The sequence below is a fragment of the Panthera tigris genome, chromosome E2, assembly GCF_018350195.1.
Source record: "Panthera tigris isolate Pti1 chromosome E2, P.tigris_Pti1_mat1.1, whole genome shotgun sequence".
NCBI lineage: Eukaryota > Metazoa > Chordata > Mammalia > Carnivora > Felidae > Panthera > Panthera tigris.
The window spans coordinates 40,699,337-40,721,868 of record NC_056674.1 but is presented as its reverse complement, the minus strand read 5'-3'; the positions used below and the strand labels follow the sequence as shown (position 1 = coordinate 40,721,868).

Below are 22,532 nucleotides of genomic sequence, written 5' to 3'. Positions count from 1 at the left end.
CTATAAATTTGCCTTGCAAAAATTTCCCCCCTAAGGCTCAAATGCAAGTCACAGACTCTCACAGATTCCTCACAGGGAATAAAAGTGTAAAAAGAAGTTTTTTTTGGGGGGTGGGGCTGGCGGGTTTGGCCTTTTTTTAAAGTTACAATTCAATGAATTTTAGTTAAATGTGTAGATTTGTGCAACCATAACCATCATCTGATTTTAGAACATTTTCAACACCAAGCAAAGTTCCTTCATGCCCATCTGTAGTCAACTCCTATTCCTACCCTTAGCCAGGACAACCACTGATCTGCTTTCTGCCTGTATACATTTGCATAATATAAATAGAATGAAACAATATGAAGTTTTGTATCTGGTTTTTAGCATGTTTTCAAGGTTCATTCATAATGTAACATGCATCAGTATTTCTTTTCTTTTTAATGCTAAATACTATTCCATCTCATGGATATACCACATTGTATCCATCCAGCTATTAGGGATAATGCTGCTGAGAATTTTCAGACACACATCTTTGTGTGGATAGGTTTTCAGGTCTCTTGAGTAGAATCAAAGGCACAGAATTGCTGGGTTGTGCAAAGAGATACTGACTGCTGCTATACGCTAGGTTCTATGTGATTCAGGTATGCTCTGTCAGTGGAAACCTACTAAGCAATTCTTGACTTATTTTTAAAACCAGCTGATACTACCTATCATTAATGGGACGATCTAAAAACAAGTCCCCCAAAACAAACAACAACAAAACAAACCAAAAAAATAACAGTAAAAGAAACAAACACAACAGCTCTCATTTGATGCATTTTGAACAGAAACCAGAGGGCAAATTCCAACTAATATCAGATCACAAGTGTCCAGGCTCCATCCTTGGACTCGCCTCCAAAATGGAATTCATTGAAATGGGCAGAAAACATGAATAGACACTTCTCTAAAGAAGACATCCAGATGGCCAACAAGCACATAAAAAGATGCTCAATGTCGCTCCTCATCAGGGAAATACAAATCAAAACCACACTCAGCTATCACCTCACGCCAGTCAGAGTGGCTAAAATGAACAAAACAGAAGACTATAGATGCTGGCAAGGATGTGGAGAAACAGGAACCCTCTTGCACTGTTGGTGGGAATGCAAACTGGTGCAGCCGCTCTGGAAAACAGTGTGGAGGTTCCTCAAAAAATTAAAAATAGATCTACCCTATGACCCAGCAGTAGCACTGCTAGGAATTTACCCAAGGGATATGGGAGTACTGATGCATAGGGGCACTTGGACCCCAATTTTTATAGCAGCACTCTCAACAATAGCTAAATTATGGAAAGAGCCTAAATGTCCATCAACTGACAAATGGATAAAGAAATTGTGGTTTATATACACAATGGAGTACTACGTGGCAATGAGAAAGAATGAAATATGGCCCTTTGTAGCAACATGGATGGAACTGGTGAGTGTTATGCTAAGTGAAATAAATCATACAGAGAAGGACAGATTCCATATGTTTTCACTCCTATGTGGATCCTGAGAAACTTAACAGAAGACCATGGGGGAGGGGAAGGAAAAAAATGGTTAGAGAGGAAGGGAGCCAAAACATAAGAGACTCCTAAAAACTGAGAACAAACTGAGGGTTTATGGGGTGTGGGTGGGTGATGAGTATTGAGGAGGGCACCTGTTGGGATGAGCACTGGGTGTTGTATGGAAACCAATTTGACAATAAATTTCATTAAAAAAATAAAATAAATAACATAAAATAACATAAAAATAAATAAAATGTAAAAAAAATGGAATTCATTGAACTTTTTCTCACGGATGGAAAGATGCCCTCACCATCACAGATCCTGAACAACTTTGTGTACGTGTAATTAGATTGGCATGGAGTTCACGGTCCCTTTATGCCCACGTGGGAAGGATGAGAAAACCCTGACAATAGTTAGAAGCTGAACAAGCGCGAAATCCAGCTATCTTCTCTCCTGGGTAATGTCAATCACGCGCGGAAGTGGCGCGGTGCGAGCACCCTGTTGCCGTCGCTGCGTCCCACCGTAGTGAGGGGACTTTCGGCGGAGGCCTAGGACGTGCTGAAGTTTTAGGGCTTACAGCACCCGGGAGTGGCAGATGAAAAGATAGGACCAAAGGGGCTGAGAGGAAGCAAGAGTGTGGAGGGGCTCAGGTCAGGGCCCAGCCTGAGGAGGAGGCGGCAGAGGCAGGTACAGCGTGCGACTCACCCGCGCGCTGCGGAGAAGCGCTGAGCCTCGGTGGCCTCGCCAGTCGCTCGCACCTGGCGGCAGTGAGGCGGGGGTGGGCCGTATCCAGTGCCGGGAGAACTGTCGCCTCTCGGCCTTTGGGACGTGGGGGGGTAGGGAGCGGAGAAGCGAAGGAACCCGGCAGCGCAAACCTAGCGCCCCCTCCCCCAGCCGAGGAACGGGCAGATTGATGGCCACGGCCACATGGAGGGCCCGGGGCGCGCGCTGGGAGCCGAGGCGTGGGTGGGGGGGGGGGATCCCGGAGGCCGCGACGTCGGCGGGCGCGCCAAGGGGGAGGGGCGGCGTGCCCGGAGAGCCCGCCCCACCCGCCGCCCCCGCGCACGCTGCCGGGCGCCGCGCAAAATCGTGTAGCCTCGCGCGCTCGCTGCCCGGGAGCTGGGTCGAGGAGGGGACCGTGGGGGACCAGGAGCCTGAGGGCCGGTTCCTTCTGCTTTCGCGCACCGTCCGAGGCTTTCTCTTCCTTTACTCGCCCCCGTTTTCCGTTGACTCCTCGGTCCTTGCCCATCTCTTCCGCGGGCCCATCACCGCTCCCCTTCTTGCCCATCCTAATCCCCGTCCCTCCTGGAGATTCTTTTCCCCGTTATCCCTTTGCTGCTTCGCCGTCTCTCTGCGTCTTCTTTTTCCGCCACTCCCCACCTTGGAAACTTGTTCTAGCCAGGGGTGTCCACCAGGTCACAGTTGTTTCCCTCGACCCCGGGGCCCTCGGAGTGTGGGGGTGCCAACCACGTTCGGGGTACCATGAGCGCCCCGCCCAGTCCCTGGCGTGACCCCTAGGCCCCGACCCTGGCTGCCTTCTCTTCCCGCGACTCCGCGACGGCAGGAAGCGGCTGGGGTCCCCCCCCCGCCCAGGAATAAAAGGGAGGACAGAGGGAGGGCCCGCAGGAGGACGCGGGCCCTGCACCTTAGGCCCTCTCCCGCGGAGCCGCACTCCCTGCAGAGCCTTCGTGGGTGTGCGGCGATGGGGCCTGAGGCAACAAGTGACGCTGACTGCGGGGGCCGCTGGTACCTGCCTGTGGCGGGGGCCCAGGCACCCTCTAGGGGGGCGGTGGCGGGCGCGAGGCCGATTCTAGCTCAGCCTTCCCCGCGCCCCCCCTCTGCAAGCGAAGCGCGGCGCGGGCGGGGGTACTGGGAGAGAACCGAGAGACGTGGCTCTTCCCAAGTCCGAAGTCTCCCTCCCCAGGTTTCCCTACCCCCGCCCCAAGCAGAGTTTGAGAGATATGGGGGAGGCGCAGGGCAGAAGCCGCCGACGTGGAGCGATTTTAGGAGGGGGTGGTAGAGTGAGGAAAGACAATTCCCGATTGCCTCCCCCGCTTGGGCGATGCTTTCCTCCAACGCACCATCCAGGCCTCCCGGGCAAGGGCCCAGCCTGGCCAGCTGGAGCGGATTTGGGCGAAGGAGGAAAAGGGGGCTCCCAACCCCTCCCCGGCTTCCCTCCGCCGCCCTCCCTGATTGGCTGTGCGTCCCCGGAGCCCAACTTCAGTCGCTCCAGACTCTGTCTGAGCCCCAAGGGAGCCGGAGTGCAGCGACCCGGGGCGGCAACGAATCCAGGGGTCAGCATCTGTGGGGCCCCTGGGGGGAGGGGCGCGGACGGGGTCGGCCCCCGCAGCCTCCGCCAGGCCCAGCTTTCCGCGTCTCGCGGCCTCGGCTCCTCTCCGCCCCCCGCCCTTTCCTTCCCTCCCAGCAGCGGCCTCCCTCCTCCTCCGGCCCCCCCCCACCCCGCCCGCCACCTCCCCCCGGTTTCTCATTCCTGCCACTAGCGCGCTCGGCGGCTCATTCCGCGGCCGCCGCCAGCCGAGGGGAGCGTCGCGAGCAGATGCCGCGGGGGCCGCTCGCAGCCGCCGCCGACTTGTGAATGGGACCCGGACTGGGGCCGGGGTTGACACCGCTGCGCTTGGTTTGCGCCAGGGACCGACGGCCCCGAGCTCGCGCCCACCCTCCAGGGCCCCAGGTGAGGCTCGCCGCCAGTCCCTTCCTCTCGCCTGGATTGGGCTTCTTGGAGTGGGGGAGTGGGGGGGGGGTCTCTGGATGAACGTCTGGAGGTGTGCGGAAAGAGGTCTGACTCGGGAAGATTTCACTAATGCAACGCAGGAACGGGGGGAGGGCGGAGGTAAGAGAAGATTTGTTTAAAAATCAAAAAGAGGGAAGGGAACCAGCTGTGGGCGCGGGCGGCGCGGGGGGCAGAGGCGCCAGATGTGCGCTCCAACCTCTCTCCCCCGCTCCGGCCTCCTCTGGGGTCTTCGCCGAGGCCGCGGGAGAGGGGCTTTGCGCCGGGCTGGGGCAGACGCTGCAGAGCCGCGCTCCGGACGCGCCGACTGCCCGCGGTCGGGTCTCTGGGGAAAGTCGCCCCCGGCGCGGTGCCGGCCCGCCCGCCCGCGCTGCACCTCTTGCCGAAAGCGGCGACGTGACCGCGCTCTGCAGGGTTCCTTTCCCTTCCTCCCTGTCCCCGCCGAGCGCTCTCGGGGCTCAGCCCTCCTTGCGCGACCGCCGGGGAAGCCCCGGACAACGGAAGGAACCGGGCTCGCGTCGGCGGTGGCCCCGCACTTTAATTGCCGGGCTCTGGGTCCGCTGACTGCGGCTGAGGGGCGGCCGATTGCGGTGCGCGCTCCAGCCCTCCAGCCCGAGTCTCTGCTCGCGAGCTCCGGGGGCCGCCCGTTAGCTCCCGCCAGCGCAAGGAGAGGTCGGCGAGCGCCTCAGACTCGGGCTCAGCTCTGCCCGCGAAGCCTGCCAGGGTCAACGTTAACTTTGCGAACCAAGCCTTGCCCGAAGCCTGCGTCTCCTCCCCGAGCGCGCCAAGCCTCCCTAGCTCCCCGCACGCACGGCCCTCCTCCCTTAGCTTTGCCCCGGAACGCGAGCCGGCAGAATGGGAAGGGCGGTGAGGAGAGGACCCTCTTCCCCACCCCCACCTCAAGCCAGGCAGAGCTGTAAGGAGCGCCCGCCTCGCGCTGTGAAGAAAAGAGTCCCCGGAGAAAGTGGGGTCCGGGAGGCCCCCCGGTCGCACTTCTTCATCCCTTTCTTGACAAGGCCCTGCTTTCGCTGGGGCGGGAGGGTGTGGGGGGGGGGAGGGGGTACCCCACACGCCTCCCTCTCCAGGGCGAAAGGTTTTCTAGATGCTAGAAAAAGCCCTGTTGCTTTTGCTGATAATGCAGCAGGAATTTCACGGGCCATCGCACTGCTATTAAGAAATTGCATCTTTTAATTATTTAATAATACCATCCCTGCATGACGACGGGTTGTCCCTAAGGGATGGGGGTGGAGGGTTGTTCCTGAAACCCTGCTGTAGGGGCATATAGCTCTGCCTGAAGTCTTCCCTCTTGTTTCCCCCAAAGAAATCTTGTTCTAGTGGTTCTGAAATCTTTCCTTGTTTTAATCTTCCGATCATTCCTATCAGGTTAACATGAGGCAGGGAGTAAGTTTTCGGTTTAATCACAGGGAGGACATGATAATTAATCTGGCAAGAGGATGGATCAATTTCTTTATCACTTGGGCTTGCAGCAGACATCGATGGTTTTGCGGGGTGTCTGGCTTTCCTGGGGATGGGGATGTAGAAGTGTTCTCAGGAGCGGGGATCAGCCAGCATCGCATCACCACCTTTGCCAGGCTGGGCTCTGAGCGCTAGATCCAAATACCCCGGGAGAGGAGAAGAGAAGGGGCTGACCTTCATTTCATTAATCCTGGAATTATTTTTCCTGCATATGTGAGATGCAGACACCAGAACACAGAAGTAGTCTCTGCCCAACCCTAGCTGCAGGGAGCCTGGTCTTCTTCCAGCAGAACAAAGGAATAAAAGTTGCAAAACAAAGGGACAGAGTTGTGGCCAATACCAGAGGGACCCTGAACCTCCTCGTTACTAAAGTTCCTTAATCCTGAGCTCTGATTCCAAGTTTTAGAGTTGGCCAGTGGGCCCTGGAATTCGAACCTCCTTGCAAAACTGAATTCCTGCCTAGTACAAAGAAATGTGAGTAGTTTCCAAGTGTAGACCAGGGAAGGGCATCTGAGAGGCCAGGAAACTTTGCTCCAGTGAGAATTATCTTTACATCTTCCTTTTGAAACATGGCAAATTAATGAATTAAAAATGTGTTGCAGCCAGGCTTTATTGTTAATAACAATTATTCCTATCGTTTTTGTCGTTATTTCAGACTCTGCATAAGCTGCCCATTTTGTTACATTGTTTGAAAAAAAGATATCAGCCCTCCTCTCCTCCCACCTCTGGGATGGGGGTGGGGAGAGAGAATGAAGAGGTCTGAGATAGGATCATCTGTTGAGGCCAAAACAAGTAGATTTACTCAAACTCGGCTTACTGCTTACTAGAAAAAATTGGCTTTTAAAATAGTTCTAATTGAAGCAGTGGACCATCTTGATAACACTTCAGAACTTCCATTATGTTCAGCATTCCTATCAGAACACCAGACAGTAAGACTACCAGAAACCTAAATTCTATTTTTCAATTAAGATGCAATCTTTTGTTAATTTGAGAATTAAAAAAAAAAAAAAAAATCACGGCTCTCTCTCTCTCTTTTTTTTTTTTTTCTTTTTTATGACCCAGGACTCTTTGCAGGGGTGGTGGTGAATGTGTGTGTTTGTTTGTTTATTTGTGAGAGGAGATGGGGGCAAGGTTGAAGAGCCATGCCATGATTTGGGGGAATACAGATCAATTTCATGCTCCTTTAATGCACTTGTCTTCATAATTCATGGTTTTTCTTCCACTTTGAATAGAATTACATGGCTGCCTTGTAAAGATTCTGGTTTGGGGACCCTCTTATGGGAAACGCCATGACTTTGACCTCAAAGCTTGATTTACAATGCCACAGCTACACTCCCATGAGCTCAATGTGTCTCGAAACCTCGCCTGTGAATGTCTGTGACTTATGAAGTTGACAGTTCACATAAACTTTGATCTGTGATATTCAGATCTATTTTCAGAACCATCTAAAGGAGATCTGCAGATTTGATTTTAGTTTTCCTTCATTTTCAATACATTTATGTAGACAAATGTTCAAGAAGCATAACCATTTTGTTTATTTTCAATATTTTTTTTTCACTTTGATTAGGCATACCTAATCTTTAATAATAAGACATTGGTCTACAGGGGTTGAAACTAGGTAGCAAACATTTTATATTACACTGTAAAGTTTGCAGAATGACTGAATTCCTGAGTCTTTTTCCCAGAAAATCTGAACACCGTGTAAATTCATCAGCCTATGAATAGTGGTTGGGATTTTTTCCCCCTTAGGAAATTGGTCATTGTTTCAGAAAAAGTTACCTAGTGCCTCAAGAGCCCACATTCTATATCTGCCAAGCATGTGAGTTCTCAACTTTTCTAATCCATTGTTATTGCCCCTAAAATACGTAAAGATCTTTGGTCTATATGGGCTAGCGGACAGACATCAACAGGTATGTTAAAAAAGAAAAAAAAAAAAAAAGCTGGAGAAAGTTAGGCACATGCTGGCACACCAGTAGTACTAAGAATCCATCAGGATTCCATCAGGATTACTGTGATAGTCATCCACAGCCTCTTCTATGGGCAGAAAGAACTAAAGAAAACACTCGAGGAGGATAATTAGACATCTTTCTGCTATAATTTTACCCTGACATTGAGAGCCTTGTGCATCTCTGGAAATGGGCTCCTTCGCGGAAGATTGCACTTCTGGCCACTAGAGGGCAATGGCGCCCTTCTCCAACTTTCTGCATGGGGCCCATCTGCTTTTGAGGGCACCATGAAAAGCGGTTTTGTTACCACCACCCCTGTCTGGCCCTCTGAGGAGAGACCGAATTCAATCTAGCAGTGGTTCAGGCTACCGCCTGAGCAGTTTGTCAGGATTAACATCTTTCTAGTCGGTGGATCCTTTACCTTCAGCCTCTTCTTCCCATCTTGGAGTTTACTAGAAAGTTGGAAAAATCTTGTAACTTGAGATTATCTGAGCAGAAGGTGCTTGGGGGCTGGGGTGCCTGATACACAAGGTCAGCTCTCAGTAAGACAGTGATCTGGGAGGATTTTCTGGCTTTTTTTTCCCCCTGCTAGAAAGAGCATCATTTGAGACTCCGAGGGGAAACGAATGAATAAAGAAGAGAAATATTAGTGAGATTACTGTGGTATCATTGCCTATTCTTTCAAGAGGTTTTTAAAACATCTGCAAGACATTTCTAATTTGCAAAAACGAATAGCAGTATGATCTTCGGTAAACACTTTGGGGCATGGAGTTTTAATGTAACTGTAAATGTTTTACTGTTACCTTTAAACCATTCTTGATATTGCTGTAAAAAAACCTAAATTTAGCAGAGAGTAAAATTTAATTCAAGATTGGTCCTTGACTTTTTTTTCCTCCTCAGTGATATGGAAATTACTGCTTATGATTAAATTGCATATTTTAGGTTGCCCAAATTTATATTTGTTACTGTTTGATAGCGTCATTATGAAAGTTCAGAAGAATAATGTAAAAAAGATACTAACGCTATATTATAATTAAGAGGAAAGCTCTAATAAAAAAATAAGTACTGTCCTAAGTGGATTCTTAATTTTATTTTTTTAACTGAGTACAATTGCCTCCCTGGTGAGTCAGCAGTGCAGTTCTGTGTATCTCTGAGTGTGTTGGAATGTGCAGGCAGTTGATGAAGAAGGAATCAATGCAAATGCATTATGGGAAGGAGTATTAAGTAACTCAGTGGAAAGTAAGACAAAGTGTTTTGTAAACCAATGCTCACTCACCACCGGACAGTTTATTTAACCCGGAAAAAAGAAAGTACTTTTAAATTGTAAGTGCTTGTGAATAACGCATGTTTGTTAGAACTGGAGGCAAAATTTCATTGTTATTTGGTTTAATTAGTCATCAGACTGTTGCAGGGTACCAGGATTCTTATTGAGATGAATCATTGTTCTCATAGTCTGTCCGGTTAAAGTTTCTGCTCCGGCACAGAATCTCATACACCAGGATATTAAGTGAGATAGAAGGATGAAAGAGAAGAGAGGAAAGGAGGAAAAGGAAGAGGAAAAAAAAAAAAAAAGCATGAGAGAGATGAATGGTGCTGTTTCTCCTGACGGGCCAAGTACTGGTGACACCCGTCCCCCCCAACCCCCTGCCTTTGTCTCTCTCTACTCCTTTAACCCATGTGAGGTGCTGAATCCGGAAAGCTGGCCTAAACAGCTTTACAGGCCGTAGTAAACAGTGGCTAGGCTCTTATTCTATTGCTTTCTGGCCCTGAGAACAATCCTCAAAGGATATTGTGAATTCTTCTCGAATTTTTTGGGTTGTTGCAGGTGAAGAAAACCCTACATTCACTTCCTCCGTGAATTCTTTTCTTTGCTAGAAATCCACATGATGTGGTCCTCTGTACTCGCATGATTTCACAATTAAGAATTTATAGAAATTTCTGGAAGAAAATGGCTCTGGACACGGTGTCTTCCACATTCTGAAGATTACCTAACATAGCATCCAGAGTGTGGAGTCTCCTCCTTGTGTTAGTTTAAGATGCGCAGAGATCTCTTTTCAGCCATCATTAGGCTCTGTCCGTGAGGGCAAACAGTGAGAATTTCGAGTAGCATCCACACCACCAGTGGCGTTTATTCTCAGTAAGAACCAGCATGGAAGAAGGCAGGCTTAGGCGTATCAGATATGTACTGTGCGGCCACCCCCTCCATGGATCTCCGGAAAGTGTTACCCATGATCACATCCTCAAGGCTCAGACTACTTCCGTCATCCCCGAGGCTTAGACCGCCTATTGGGTCAGCAGGGGATTAGGGTGAGGAGGGTGGTGCCAGGTGTAAGTGCAGAGTAAGATCCTTGTCTCTGTTTGACATTTTGATATTTTTGCACATCATGGACTTTCCCGTTCAGTACAATTTTTCAAATATTGCATTACAATAGTATCCGTGTCGATTACTGAATTTTTTGGCAAGCCCTTCTATTTTGTGCCCAAGGACCATGCCTCCCCTGACTCACCCTAGTTCCAGCCCTGCCCAGCACTTTGATTCTTTGCACCTGCACCTCCAGTGCTTCCAGGGTATGTGACTAAGAATAAGCAACAGAACTTCTAAGACACAGATGCCTCCTCTCATGTCCTAGCATTGTTGTAACGATAAAATGAAAACTGAGTGCAGTGTCTGATTCATGATAAGCCCACACTAAACACTCAGCCCTTTCTGTCCTCTCAGACCTGGGATTGAGTTTTATAGACTAATGGTGGAGGTAGCAATTCTTCCTTATAATTATTAGGCCAAAATCCTGCACTGAACCTTTGCTTTAGATTGAGGCCTCTCCCAATTAGGGATGAATTGTTTATTAGTGCCTGCCTTTTTTTGAATTATTTCATAAGTTTAAGTGATCCATCCCTCTTCCATTTAAAATATTCAAGAAGCAGTTGAGATTTTAGAGATAATTATGGCTTCTGAAAAGTGCCTGCCTCCTTCCTACCTTTGCATTTTCTCTCTGTTCGTTTTTACATATGGGTTGCTGTGGTAAGTTGCCCCGAAGTAATATCTTACTGGGAAAGTTTGCTAAGCATGCGATGTTGAGATATTCATCACAAGGTTTGCTTTCATTTAAAAGGGGCTCATTACTATTCCAGACTAGCTTAAATGATAATTAGCCCCTTGATAAATCGTCTCCATTTCAAGCTTATTCCTGTTTGTTTTTCAGGTAAATGTAGTTTGGGATTTTAAGGGGGTGGAGCAGTGACCATTTTAACTCATGAAGACACTGCACTGAAGAAGCTCTCGCCCTGCCTGTGGTCCTCTTTGGGTCCAGGCAGAAGCACAGTGATTTGGCACAGCATTGAAAATAACAGGAGCCCTCACCCCACCAGCCATTAATGGTTTTCTGACTCTTTTCCGGCTCCGTGGCATGGTCGGGCTGGGCTTTCCAAGGCTCCTGAACCTTCCGGGTTGTCCTGCTCTGTCCCATCTGTAGCCTTCTTGTGTCGTGTGTTTCTACCCCAGGCCTGAAGTCTCTCCTGAGTATTTCCTGAAAGGAAATACCTCCCCGTGTTTGCCTGGAAAAGGGAAGGAGGAAGAGCCAACTGTTTCATACCCTACCATGTGCCAGGTGCCGTGCCTCATTTATTCTACGTCCTCATCCTGTGGAGCATCTCCACTGTACAAAGGGGGAAACTGACTCGCAGGAGGACTCTGGACCCTTGTCTAAGCTCCTGTGGCTGGAGGAAGAAAAGCTGGGTTTCCCAGTCTGTCCTGAATCCACATGCCCAGAGGTTTTCTACTATATGTGATGCATGTTGCAAGCTGGGGCCTCCCTGGCTTTCTAGAGAAGAGCAGCTGGGCCGAGAGCTGAGCCGACTGCTCAGACCTGTGCCCCTACAAGACCCCAAACCTTATTGATTAAAAGAAACTTCTGAGATTTTCTGGTATAACTATCCTCCCAGCATGTTTTCTGTTTCACTGTTAATCCTGTATCTTCATACATGTCCTGATGACAGCCTGCTAACTACCTCTCAGGGAACCCATCACACTAGCTGTGATCCATTAACTCTGTTCATTAAGATCCCACATCAGAAGAGGAGTGAAAATACACCTCTTTTGTAACTTTATCCCAGCAGTTAGTCTTTACGTCTGCTCCCCATCACTTTTCCCTCTTCCTTACAGCCCTGCAAGTATTTGAAAATCAGTATCAGATAGTAGTTAAAATCCAGCATTTATGGAGGCTTTAGCTAGTTTCAGTCACTGGGCGAAGAACATTCTGTGTGAGACTTATCCACAGTGACTTTGTGAACTGGTAAGATTATTGCTAACATCGTACAGAAAAAAGAAACAAACAAAAACGACATTCCTGGTGTTCCACAACCAGTAATTGAAAAACGCAGGCATCCCACGCCAAACGTATGCACTATCAGGATGGTCCACCCTTTCGTGCTTCAGCTAATCTGATGAGATAGTTTCCAGACTCCTCTCCATTCTCATTTCTCCCATTTGCTTCCACTCCATTATGTCATTGTTCCCTTTCACACGTGGCACCTTCTCTCAGATTCTACATCGTATAGTCTAACTCCTATGTAGCGATAGGGCCTAGTACTTCCTGAGTGAGGAGTGGGCATTCCACTTCACCAAGTAGGAATCTGATGTGTGAAGTCATCAACAGAATTGCCAACCTTCAGTTAGAGATGAGGGTCCAGGGACCCAGGGAGGAAACATGACTTGCCTGAGATCACATGGTCATTTAGGGCAGATGAAGCAAGAATGTGGCAGTCTTGGCTCTTAACTCAGTCTCTTACCGCTATCTACAAACAAGTTTGTTTGTTTGTTTTTTAGAGTAGATATATTGGTGGTCTAATTTTTATTTAAACATATCATTAGCTCCATTATCTATCTAGATATCTATCTGTCTACACACACAAAGATACAACCTGTTATGTCATTAGGTAGTTAAGTTGTGATACATAAGTATGGGCCTTTCCATGAATCTTTATTTAGAAGTCATGGTCAGCCAATCCAATGTCTTATGGTAATATTTTGCAAACTGTACTATCTGACCTTGGCCTTCAGGTCTTTCCCACTTTATAGTCATTATCATTAATATCTTTATTCCATGTTTTCATAGCTAACAAAGTAGAGTGGCATCTCACCTTGCCACCCCTTGTAAGCATTCACAGGACTCGCTGGCAGGGTTCAGTTTGAAATCAAGTTCAAACCCATCTGTTTGTCACCTACTTTAATGAAAGGCTCTGGGCTGGGCACACAGAAATAGTCAATCATAAGGCCTTCCTTAAAAAAGCAGCAATCTCAGTGGTGCAGAACATACTATGTCTGTCTATAAAAACTCAAGATCCCGAACAGTAAGTGTTGCAAAGGAAGAATAAACAAATGTGGGCACAGGACGGGCAAGTCACAACTAGTGTAGTAATCAAGGATGGTCCGGGGAAGGAAGGCAGTTGTGGCTACCATGTCCTGATGATGGCTGCTGTATCATTAGTGATACGGAATACATTACCCCCGGTGCAAACCATAGAGGCATTGAGAACTTTCATCATTAGAAATCCTTCCTTCGATGGAGCCAAACTGTCTCCCCAGAGCTTATATTCTTTAATACAAGCTGTTGATGCCATGCAGAATGGATGTACTTCTTTCTCCACATTCCAGTTACTCAGTATTTATTGTTTTCCAGGAAGCCTTCTCCCCAGCTTTAACATCTCCGGAGTGAACACCTCATTCATTTTTTGCTCCAGCCCTCCTCGGAGGACTGAAGACGAAAATCTAGACGGCTAAACTCTGGACTATCCACTCCTTTCCACACACTTCTTTTATTGCAGCCCGAGGCTACATTACATTAGCTTTTATTGCCAGTCACATCACCCAGAGGACTTATGCTCCACAGTTTATTTGTTTATTTGTTTTTCCTTACGTGCTGCTGTTAAGTCACATTTCCCCACCTGTCCCTGTGCACGAAAGACATGACAGGCACCTTCAGTTGTTAGCACAGGCTCTGGAATCAGGCTGTCCGACTGCAACTCAATTTACCATTTCTCAGTTTACCCATCCATGTGCTGTGTTAGTAATATCTCCCTTACAGGGTGGCTCTGATATTAAACAATATTAATATATAAATATGCTTAAAACAGTGTACAGAATGGGGTAGCTGTTACCATTATCTTGGTTAGATTTCATATTGTTAGGTTCAGTCCATGGATCCAGTCTCCCAAAACGTGTTTAAGTTTAAATCCTTAGTCTGTTATCCAGAATATCTGTCATCCTTCATAGCTTCATGCTATGAGTTGGCTTTACTCTGTCACCAAGCTTTCTTGGTAAAAACAAAAAACAAAAAACAAACCAAACCAAAGTAAACAAAACAATAACAGCAATAAAAATACCCAGAATAGGAGCAGGGGCAGAATCTTATTGAACAAGACAGTTCCTTTTCAGTGGTTCTTCAGCCTGGAATTACAATATTCTACATGTTAGTCATTCCTTGTAGCACACATTTGTCATCTTGTTTGCTTGTTTGTTTGTTTGCTGCAAAGTATTGGAACCCCCGTCCTGTGTTTGGAGAATAGCTCACAAGAAGATTCTCTATAGAAAGAACACTACTTGTACTCCAGAGGCCTGAAGGGCCAAAGAGTTGCTTCCTTAGCCCTCTTGGAAGCTAGAACACAGACTCAGCTCCAGCCTCCCAGTGTGTTTTAAATTTAGATTCAGTAGCTTACATACATGCAGACACACACACACACACACACACACACACACATACAGGTAAGACCACTGGCCATGAAGAACTCGCTCTGGCTTTTGTGGCAGTGGTTGTACCATTATCTGATGTCTGGGGCCACTGGGATGGTAGGATAAACTGTAACTACCCATGTCCAGCAAGGATAGCTGTGGTGCCCACACCCACCTGATCCATGACTGTGTCTGGTCTGCAGATCTGACTGCCCCAGGTCCCTGACAGCATGACCTCTGTGTTAGCCCAAGGATAGGATAATTAGGTGATGTTGTGCCTGCTTACGGCTGGGTGAGTTGGGGCAGCAAAGACACACAGGTAACTGCTGCCTCTGAAGCTGGCCTCATACCATCCCAGGACAACTTTCCTGACCCACCTTTGAAAGAAATCATCATTGCCCTTCCAGAGAGTGAAGCCTTCAGGGCAAGCTCAGAATTTCTGAGCTTCTAACATTCTGTAGCGTGTCTAATGGACCAGGTAGTTGAACACAGAACGGCTTTGATTTCATGGCTGGTAAAGCTCCTTGCCCACACCCGACTCAGTTATCACCAAGCTGCTCAAGACTCCTGGAGCCATGCATGCCAATTTCTATGTAATACTCCCTGACTGCTCACCATGCACACAAATCCAGACCACAAACCACAGATGACCAACCAGGTGAAGCTGGGTGGGCAGCTATGTCAGTAAGTACCAACATCATAGTATCTGTTTATTAAAACATGTATATTTAAAGGTTTTGTCTACTTAACAACATATTTAAAGATTTTATAAAATCATTTACGGTAGCAGCAGAACTGTATTTAAAATCCAAACCCAAGCTGAAAAAACAGGTTGTTGATGCAAACAGTTCCAATTCATAACACTTTGCCCTAAAATATCCCAAGAGTTGTGAGGAAGTTGCTCTTGAACTGGCTTGCTCCACTATATGCTTCATGTATAGACACAGCTGTGGTAGAAGATATCGTTTTCATTTTTATATTATTCTTGAGAACCTAAGAAGCACTATATAAATGAAGTGTCACTATTAGTATTATTATCTTAGAGTAGAAATTGCAATGTAGCAGTTAGAGCTGGGCACGCTTGCCTTCGGAATAATGCCTTGGTGATTCTTGTGTTTTATTCATCACCGCTCCTACTGCAAACATCACAAAGAATCTTCAACTTCAGCAAATCTTGGCAGTGCATTTGGGAGCATTAGTCAGGAGACTAATGCAGCCTGAGAGGATGTGTCTTTGAAGTAAGGGATGGGTCCTAGGGAATTATTTCAGCGGCCCTCTCCCCATCAACCCCATTGCCATCGTGCCCTGCATTACCAGCCAGAGAGGCACCCGGTTTGCGCTTAGAGAGGCGTGCCTGTGTTCCTTTCTTATTGGCTGCTTAATATCCCATTTCTCTGAAGTGGAGAAAGATCACCTGTCAGCAAGTTTGCTGCCAATTGCTTACAATTTTTCCCTAATAGGCTGCCTGGTGATTCCCTCCCGGTAGGCAGACCAGCCTAGTGCCACCCTGACACTGCTGATAAATAGCTGTGTGGCTTTGGGCAAGCCAATTAACCTCAGTTTACTCATCTGTAAAGTGGCCTTTTGGGTCCTTTCCAGCTCTAAAATGATGTGGCCCTCAAATCTCCCACAAATCCTTTGGCTCGGTGCTATCCAGCTGTCACATCTCAGCATTCTAGAGAAAGCCATGCAAACAGAAACACCAGGATGTGTAGCACAGGCTGGATTTGCCCAGACAGAGTAGCCAGCAGGTGATAGTGGACAGAGTATGCCTGCAGGGTAAGAAGTTTGGGACTCTGTGGAGTACATTGAATGCCAAATTCAGAGCTTTGGACTTCATTCCCTAGGCCCTAGGGAGCCTTTGAAGGGTTGGGAATAAGGGAGTGATGCGTTCAATGCTTTATTAAATGATTTCTGGAACAGCATTGCGAATTACTGCTAGAAAGAACAGAAACTCTAAACAGGGAAGCCAGCAGGTAGGGGATTACAGCAGAGATGATGAAGCAGGGCCTAGGGTGGCAGCATTATCACAATAGCTGATGTGTACTGAGCATTTACTATATGCACACACTGTGCTCAGCACTTCCCATAAATTATCTCCACCCATCCTCACTACAACCTCAGTGATGCAGAAGCTATAATGATCCCCATTTATAAAACACAGAAACTGGGGTGCCTGGGTGGCGCAGTCGGTTAAGCGTCCGACTTCAGCCAGGTCACGATCTCGCGGTCCGTGAGTTCGAGCCCCGCATCAGGCTCTGGGCTGATGGCTCGGAGCCTGGAGCCTGTTTCCGATTCTGTGTCTCCCTCTCTGTCTGCCCCTCCCCCGTTCACGCTCTGTCTCTCTCTGTCCCAAAAATAAATAAAAAACGTTGAAAAAAAAAATTAAAAAAAAAAAATAAAACACAGAAACTAAGACTCAGAGTAGTCAAACAACTTTCCCCAGGTTTCAACAGTTAATAAGTGGACAAACAGGGATTTGAACACAGATCCCATGCTCTCCACTGCTCTGCTGTAGGGACACAGAGGTAAGAGGCTTCCAGGGGTAGGTTCATGAGACTTGCTGCTGACCGTCGATGAGAAATTGGGATGGATATTTGGCGAAGTGCATCTTGAGTGCCTTGGACTTGGCCTTCCAAGGATTATGTCACTGCATCTTTCCAACCTCATAAACAGGAGCCGCAAGATCACACAGATAGATTGTGGCAAAGGATTTGAACTCAGAACCTGGAAGATCCAGAAAGCTTTCCCTAGGACACGTCTAATGCTTCTAAGATAGATGGGTTCTTGGCTTTCTCCCAACCCAGGATGCTTTGAAGATGACACAGAATATTATGCTTTCTGTAATGTGCTCATATGACTTAAATGCTTAAAAAGATGTGTTACAGAGAAAAGAAATTGTGTTTCCAAGTTCCATGGTTTTTTTGTTTTGTTTTGCTTTGTTTTTTTGAAATTTTGGCTCCTCTCCAGCCCTGGCATAGATGAAGATGCCCCAACAGTGTCACTTTGGAACAATTATTTTGCAGCCAGAGTTTACAGTGGTGTTTATAGAGGGTGTTGAGAGAAAGCATATAAGCGTAGTCGTTATCCATCAGTGGACACTCTCCACCTTCTGCTGTGTGGTGCCATGACCTGGTACAATGTATACAAAAGCTGAGAGAAGAGAGTCACATTGTGTCTTCACTGAGGCATATTAATAAGGACCCAGATTTCTGAGAGTTGAAAGAATCATCTATACTGGATTTTAAGAGACATCAAATTTGTCACTCTAAACCGGGACTTAAGAACAAATGAAATTGCAAACACCAACATGACTAAGTCTTGCCCAGAGAGACAAAGGCCACATGGTCTCCGTGCTTGGTATTTCTATGTCTGCTCTAATATTCTTGAAACATTTTCATTTCTATGCCTCTTTGATTCATCTTTACCCATTCTTTCTTTGTTAACCAACTCACTGTGAGACAAGAGATGGGAACTTGCTTCCCTTGTCTAGACTCAAGTTCTCTCTTTTGTAGAAGAGGGTTAGAATGGAAAATTGCTGGGGTGCCTGGGTGGCTCAGTGAGTTAAGTGTCCGACTTGGGTTCAGGTCATGATCTCGTGGTTCGTGGGTTCAAGCCCCACCGGGCTCTGTGCTGACAGCTCGAAGCCTGGACCCTGATTCGGATTCTGTGTCTCCCTCTCTCTCTGCCCCTCACCTGATCTCTCTCTCTCTCAAAAGTAAATAAACATTAAAAAATTTTTAATAATAATAATAAAAAAAAAGAATGGAAAATTGCCTCCCCATAGGAGGGATCTGGAAGAACAGCTGAGCTCTGCTTTAAAAGTCCAAAAACCGAACAAAACAAAATAAAAACAAAAGCAAAAAAGAACATCTCTGGCTACCCTGCTTGACCCAGAGAATACATGTATTATTATTCTCTTCTTAATCCAGCTCCTGGGGTTCAGATATTTATTTGGACAATGAAAACCAAATTGATGATAGGCCCTTGGGAACTCAGGACTTAGTTCTCAGGTTCTGGCAAAGAACCTACAAATCCTATCTCCGGACTCATTTAAATTAATGGTTGTAAAAACAAAAGCAAATAAGAAAAGCTTTGTGGCTAAGAATGTGAATTGATTAAATTCATGGAAATAGCATCACTCTTCAAGGATTGCCTGTTTTCGCTTAATGTTGAAAATATTGATATTATCTCTAGTATTGTTTCCCCTATTTTTACATTTGCATGGGAAACGATTTGATTAACATTTTCTCTGAAGATGGTTTCCTTCGGAGAAAGTTACATTGATTGTATCAGCTCGGCCACAGGCCACCAAGCGTGCCTTCCCAGGCAAGACTGATTTGGATGCAAAACAGCTATTTTGGAAACAGTAACTTTACCTGTATTGTTGAACCTCTTTTCAAGGCTCTGTTGGGTTTGCTACAGTAGAGCATTGAGGTTGCCACTCACATGACATACATTGTGCTAATGCAACTTTAATTTTCATACCAAATTGGACAAGAAATGAGTTTGTCAGAAATAATCAAGTCTATTGCAGAAGAACCAGGGTGGGTAGTTACTGAGATGTGACTGTTACTATGTGAGGTGACCTTGTGTCCTGAGGATGTGTAGATAGAGGTCGTCGGGCATGCTGGACCCAGGGACACCCCTTAGGAAACTCCTAGGGACCGTTGCCAGCTAGGAATATCCCCCAGTCATTAAGTATAATTTGGCTCTGGCTCTGCCTCTGCCTCATTCCCACTGACTTGCTGGGATCCTTACAAAAATGAAACAAAACAAACAAACACACAAAACCAAAAATGCTTTATATAAATAGTTCAATATCTATGAAATTTATGCTTTACCTTAAATAAAAGATATAGTGACTGGATGCTAAGTCCACCTAGGTAGATCTGGAAATCCAACATAGTGTGAGGAAGAACTGGGAAAATATGTGTAAGTGATTCCTTATACTGAGCATGTAGGAACTGATTTTAAGCCTATTGGTTATCTCTGAGGTCAAAATCCCTTTGGCTTCATATTTCATACGTGAATTTTAGAATATATTTCCTCAGAACATTCAACAATTCTTACAGCCTCCAGGACACTAATATATCAGAGTTTCCAAAGTTCATTTAGGTTGCTGGTCATCTGTTCGGGGGTTTCTTTTGAGCTGATGGGACATAGAATGACTTGCATACTATATCCTATCAATGTTCTCTTGCGGATTTAAACAGCAAGAAACACGGATGCTTCCTTGATGGCTTTGGCATGTGCTTTAAATTCACTGTCTCACTCAGGTCTCATGACAGCGTTGAAACCTGATCTGAGTGATTAAAAGCTCAAGGGCTGAAGGGGTTCAGACTTCACTGCCTTCAGATTCTGCTGCCACCAGTTTTTAGTGGTGTGGCCAGGAATACACAAGTTATTCTTTTTTTTTTTTTTCCTTCAGTTTCCTCATCTGTACTTTTGGCATGACAAGAACATATACAGAGCCAAGTGAACACTTCATAAATGTCAGCGACAGCCCTGTGGTGAGATGTGTATTGTTACTTCTGCTCTGCGGAGAGGAAGTGGGTGCTGTGAGCTTGCACACCTTACTCTGGTTATATAGCAGCTAGTAGTGACAACGTGGACTCTGTGTCCAAGTTCAGTGGCTCCAAACCCATTTGTTCCTTTCTGTTCCTTCTACTCAAGTTTACTAAGCTATCATTTCTCTCTTCCACACCAAACCTTCTCTTGGATTTGATGCGGACTAGTTTTCCATTGCTTATGAAGGGTTCATGCTTTCCTTTTAAAGAAATTGACATAAATAGTGGTCTCTTTCCCTGGATGAATATTTGCATAACTGTGAAGTATGTTAAGAACTCAATTTTCTCCACCAAATCCTTTGTTTTTGAGCTTTTCTATGTTTATAATTGAAATTCTAGGACCATAGCTCTCCAAGCCAGTGTTGTCCTTGAGATATGTAACACAAGCCACAAAGGTGAGCCAAATAATGCAATTTTAAATTTTCTAGTAGTCCGATTTTCAAAAAGGTAAAAAAGTGACAATTTTATTTTTATTTTTTATTTTTTAAAGGTTTATTTATTTTTGAGAGACATGGAGAGAGAGAATGAGCAGGGGAGGGACAGAGAGAGAGAGAGGGAGACACAGAATCTGAAGCAGGCTCCAGGCTCTAAACTGTCAGCACAGAGCCTGACACGGGGCTCAGACCCATGCACCATGAGATCATGACCTGAGCTGAAGTCACTTAACTGATTGAGACACCGAGGCACCACAAAAAGTGACAATTTTAATGATGCAGCTAATATATCCAAAATATTATGGCATGCAATCAATATAAAATTATTAATGTGCTATTTCTCCTTCTTTTTTCATACTAAGTCTTGGAAATCTGGTGTGTATTATACACGTGTAACACATCTCAGTGGGGACTAGGCACGTGTCTAGTGCTCAGAAGCTGCATGCACCTAGTAGATACTGTATAGATGGTGGAAGCCTTAGTATTTCAAAGGACAATTTATGCAACAAATAATTTTTAAGCAACTGTTGGCGAGGGAAGTACTCTTAGGCACGTTGTTGTGTTACCTAATTTCAGTCTCAAGATAACCCTGTACTTTCACCCCTATTTTTCAGACAAGGTAACTTACAGCTCAGATTATATACATGCTTATTATTATACAGCTAGTAAGATGCAGAACTTGAATTTAGATTTCCCATCTTTTGTCTCCCTTTCCAGGGCTCTTTCTACAGTACTGTAAGCGCCCAATAGTGATGATGATGATGATGATGACGACAACCATTTTGAAATAATAATATTAACATAGTAATTCTGTTAATACCTGGCAAAGGTGAATTTAGAACACTTTCTCCTAAATTGTGTCATTTATGGTTGTGTGTATAAACATTTGATACACAATCATTTAAAATATATATTTATATCCTGAATGAGTCTCTAGCAGGTTGCAGAAGGCAAGGTCCAAAGCTAACCAAGAAGATGTAATGACTCAATGAACCAAGCTGCTTCCAATGCCAAATTTATCCAGGAAATCAGATTCACGTGAAGGTTAGAGAGTTTCATCAGGAGGCATGAAATATGACCACTAGGGAGATGGGGTGTGGTGCTCGGGCCATGTGGGTACATACTTGTGTGACTGTGCATGTGTAAGTCCTGGGCGGGCAGAAACTAGGGCAGGTACATACAGGTGGGCTCGTGGTTGCACCTTTTAAAGCCTCACCACCTTTTAAATCACAGCTGCAAGAGCCACCTTCTTTCACTTTTAGCTTTATTGCAGGTTTGCTGAATCTTCAACCCAAAGCTGGGTCTTGTAACAGAGGAATCCATAGAAAGAGAATGATCAAGATAGGGTCATTCTTACTTACAACCAGGGATAATAATGGCTTTCAAAGATATGATGAGCTAACATTGACACAAGCTTCAGACCTTGCAACCTGAACTTAAGATGTGGGACACCTGTGAGTACAGGTGTCCCTGAGGCAAAATAGATGACAATAAATCTGCTATCCATCCATCCATTTAGCAAATATTCATGAGACACCAATAAATTAATTAGGCTAGAGATAGAAAGGTGGACACGTTAGACAGTTTCTACTCTTATGGGGTCAGACAGTAAAATTTAAGCGAATGAACAACATATTTTTCAGTAGTGATAAGTGTAATTAGCAAAACATGGCAACGTGATGTGTTAGGAGGTGAATGATAGTTGCTGTCTTTGCCCGTCCCTGCTGAGTGCTACTGGGTATGAGTGAGGAGGATGATTATGAGGATATTTATCATTATTGGCGGCCTACTAAGTGATGACTACGAAGGGAATAAGGAAGGAAGAATGAAAAAAAAAAAAAAAAGGAATACAAATGACAAGGAAGGAAGGAAGCGAGAGATAGAGGAGGGGAGAAAAGGAGGCCAAAGTATTAGCATCATGGCTGACACTTCTCAGAGTGATGACAGGAAATCCCAACAATGGTCTGAGAGCTGCATCCCCTAAAATTGAAGGGGAGTCCCACACAGGAAAAGAAACCTGACCAGCAGCACAGATGAGTTCAGGGATCTGCCAAGAGCAGGATCTGGGCCTCTTTTTCATGGCCTCTTCTTGTTCATACCCATGTCTCCTCATGGGCATTCATTGC

General features: G+C 45.9%; 1 protein-coding gene across 10 annotated transcripts in view; it reads left to right on the top strand.

The window, feature by feature from the left end:
* Positions 1-4,038: 4,038 nt before the first annotated feature.
* Positions 4,039-22,532, top strand: part of CDH11 (cadherin 11) — a 176,381-nt gene continuing 157,887 nt past the window's right edge. For all 10 annotated transcript variants that reach the window (XR_006211756.1, XR_006211757.1, XR_006211761.1 and 7 more), the window contains exon 1: positions 4,039-4,196. The gene's annotated coding sequence lies outside the window, so the exon portion shown is untranslated. The remainder of the gene's footprint in view (positions 4,197-22,532) is intronic.